This window comes from Saccostrea cucullata, unplaced genomic scaffold (genome assembly GCF_032062105.1).
Source record: "Saccostrea cucullata isolate Sc308-1 unplaced genomic scaffold, CSIRO_AGI_Scuc_v1 ctg1928, whole genome shotgun sequence".
Taxonomy (NCBI): Eukaryota; Metazoa; Mollusca; class Bivalvia; order Ostreida; family Ostreidae; genus Saccostrea; species Saccostrea cuccullata.
This window is the reverse complement of record NW_026937444.1, coordinates 40,196-43,997: the sequence shown is the minus strand read 5'-3', so window position 1 is coordinate 43,997 and position 3,802 is coordinate 40,196. Positions and strand designations below refer to the sequence as shown.

The window sequence follows — 3,802 nt, the reverse complement described above, 5'->3', positions numbered from 1 at the left end:
GACTGAAGTTTTTTTTTTTATGTGTAACCAAACATTCTCTATTATATTCAAGTCTGGTGATTGAGCAGGCCAGCTTAAACAGTTAATTCGATTTCTAGCTACATACTCTTGAGTAGAACTGGCTCGGTGGATGGGTGCGTTGTCATCCTGAAAATAATAGCCATTATGAGGGAAATTTCTTGCGAGAACAGGCCATAAGTTTTCCTCTAAGATATCTTGGTATTTAGCAGCATTGATATTTCCTTCTACTGGCGTCATAGTTCCAACATCCTCCCTGCAGATGCACCCCCATATCATAACTTCGTATTTCGCTTGAGAAGTCCTCTGCCCAGATAGCAAGACATAGTTGGGCCAACGTTGGCCCAATTTTTTTTCCAACGTTGGTCCACTGTTGGTAACCATACGTTGGCCCACGGTAATTTTGCTCATCGGCCCAACGTTGGTCCAACATGTTGGCATATTGTTGGGCCAACGTAGGTATAATTGTATGACAATGATCAGCCAATCTTAATTACTGGTTGGTTAGGTTGGCCCTTTGTTGAAATGTGAGATGGCATGTTGTTGGGCCAACGTAGTTATTAGTGTATGCCAACTAGCAGCCAACCTTAACAACTGTTTGGTTAGGTTGGCCCAACGTTGGCCCTATGTTGAAATGTCAGATGGCAAATTGTTGGGCCAACGTAGTTTGTAGTTTTTGCCAACTAACAGCCAACCTTAACAACTGATTGGTTAGGTTGGTCCAATGTTGACCCTTTTTTACAATGTCAGATGGCAAATTGTTTGGTCAACGTAGTTATTACATAGAAACATTTTCAATTGGTTAAGTGATGCTTTACATAACCTTATTTTATGACTGTTTAAAAAAATTAACACACAATTCAATCTGCATTCATAATGCATACATGGACATGTTCAATGAAAACATTACATATGATTCACTGTGAAAATATTTTATATACATCAATTCAATCACAATTTACAAAATAAATTTTAAAATAGACAATAGAGGTAAATTATTAAAAATTATCAATTCAAAGTTCTTGATCAGGGCTCACTTCCTTTATAACTGTCCTTTTGTTGTATTCCCACTCTTTTTCCGTCCCTTCGTCGCCTCCCGTTTTCTTCATCTTGATCTTTGTCATACACTTTAAACACTTCTTTATGCATGGTCTTCGATTTCATTGCTATTTACCGCCACAACATTTGTTTTCCTTGCAGTCTCTGACTGAAAATACAAAATAGTTTGATATTAGAAACAATGCAATTACTGGTCCAACTTATGAATAAATATTACTTAAATTAAATCTTCTAATAAAGAGAATGATGTATTATACTATTAGTGCACCTTAATTTCCTTGTTACAATCGTGTCTGTAATAGACAGTTAAGAATTAGATAGAAACAACTTAAAAGATCTTATTTAACCTTAACTTACAGTACTTGTGTGCAAAAACATGAAAAGAATGAATTCCGAATCAATTTTAACGGTTAGCCTGAATACATGTAAATAAGAATAAATATACTTACATCGCTTCTAAATGCAGCTAAAGCAAGTGTATAATCCACAAATTTAAATTTCACTTCTTCTTGCTTGCCCTGCATTTTCAGTCTATGAGCAAGTCTGTGAGCAATTGAATCTGACAGCTCACTCTACAGTTTGGTGTAATTTGATACCCGCACGACTCCCCTAATCTTTAGGGAACGCCTAACTTTTGTTTCCATTTAATTATAAAGCTGTGCCATTTTGATTTATGTATATGTAGGCTTCATTCACATCCTGTTCCTGAGAACTTATATTCAGTCTTCTATAAATTCTTATGAATACAACGCTCATGAGAAAATTCATTATTTCAAGGGTTTTATTTCAAATAAATAAATACGCATGCATGTGCACAATTCAAAAAATATAGTAAAACACTCTTTGGTGCTGTGATCACTTAAGTTCAAAATTAAAATATTGAAAATATCAGATCTAAACAAGAACAGTCATCCAGTTAAAAGCATGGACATTGAATGTACTCTTAATTATTTCAGAATGTGCATCTAAATTGAAACTTAATTAGAACCAACCTTGTCCCAACGTAAAGCTCAGCAGCTACGAATGACACTTGGCAGTATAATAATTGGGCCAGCGTTGGCCCAATATAAATATCCCATCTTTGAAACACCTAAACAAAAGAACACTCGTGCTAACATCGGGCCAACGTCGGGCCAACATACTACTACCAACTTGATAAGACACTTTCTTTAAGGGTGTATTACAAACATCGGGCCAACGTTGGGCTAACATACTACTACCAATTTGATAAGACACTTTTTAAGTATTTATTACAAACATTTGACCAACGTTGGGCCAACATACTACGATCAACTTGATAAGACGCATTCTTTATGGGTGTGTTACAAACATCGAGCCAACGTTGGGCCAACATACTACTACCAACTTTAAAAGACACTTTCTTTAAGGGTGTATTAAAAACAGTGGGCCAACGTTGGGCCAACATCAACATCCCTCCTTCCTTGTGAAGTAAAGTGAATGGAAGTTGCTAACGTTGGACCAACGTTGGGCCAACATAGGAATTCTGTCATGGTCGAGAAGGTTGGCATGGTGACATTGGTCCAACGTTGGCCCAACGTTGTTTCCCCAACGCTAACCATACAACCTTTTGCCAATGTTGGCCCAACATAGTCTTGCTATCTGGGTGCTGATCAAGGTCCGGCCTCCATCCTTCGTCCTTTTTTCTCCAAATCCTAGTCCTTTCATCATGACCCATTATAATTTTACTCTCATCTGAAAAAAAATCACACGCTTCCAGTCCTCTACTGACCATCGTCTTTTCCCCCGACACCAAGCAAGCCGCTTCTTACGATTCACCTCTGTAATAACCAGTTTCTTCTTGGAAACACTTCTCCTGTAGTTATGTTTGTGCAAGTTATGCTGTACTGTCCTTTTACTAACTGGTTCTTATCTTTCTTCGTTAAATTTTGCCGTTATATTAGAAAGTGAACATCTACGATTTGTTTTCACAATCCTCTCTAACTTCCGATAGTCACGGGGCCCGATTTTTGGAGGTCGGCCGCTTCTGGGTTTGTTTTCAACAGATCCCGTCTCAGAAAATGTTCGACAAACGTCTATAACTGTTGATTTTGGTAACTGTAACATTTCTCTTATCTTTCTCCGAGAATAACCTTTCTGCATTAACTCCACGATGATGTTTTTCACATGTGACCCCATTTATTTTCCTTTCCGACCCATCTTTTTCACTCTTGCTATACTTGCTCTAAATTTGTAAAAAAGCAGACGAAAATATTGTCACGTAATTTATCTTGTGACTGATTTTTCTAAATTTATACAAATCTATTTCCTGTGATGTGATATCAAGAGGGCAAGGTCATTTTCTTTTTTTAATACCATGATGTAAACAGTGTGTAAACACGCCGCCATTTTATACCGAATACTTTTTTACTGTGACTGTAGTATTTTCCTATTTATTTGGAAGAATTCATAGGCTTTCAGAAGATTTTTGTGCAAATTCCAAATATCTCATTTTGTCTTAAACGATCGATGCTTTGATTTTCCACTTATAATGCTTTGTAATGCTTCTTTACATATCGACTAAATGTTAATGGTTCTTTTAAGATTAAATGTTCCTCATTCAATTCAATTCCTATAAATGAAGATATTTTACATAAATAGTAAGATCATAAAATAAAAAAAAAACTAGTTGTAATAAATTGAAAACTTTAGAAATGAATTACAGGTTTTTAACTATACAAAAACCGTATATAATTCCACAGCCTAT

General features: G+C 36.1%; 1 long non-coding RNA gene across 1 annotated transcript; it reads right to left on the bottom strand.

The window, feature by feature from the left end:
- Positions 1-934: 934 nt before the first annotated feature.
- On the bottom strand, positions 935-1,834 carry LOC134248215 (uncharacterized). The gene is made up of 2 exons (XR_009988004.1): positions 1,527-1,834; positions 935-1,225 (listed from the first exon to the last, which is right to left on the bottom strand). It is a non-coding gene; the product is annotated as an uncharacterized LOC134248215 (long non-coding RNA).
- Between the last annotated feature and the right edge of the window lie 1,968 nt (positions 1,835-3,802).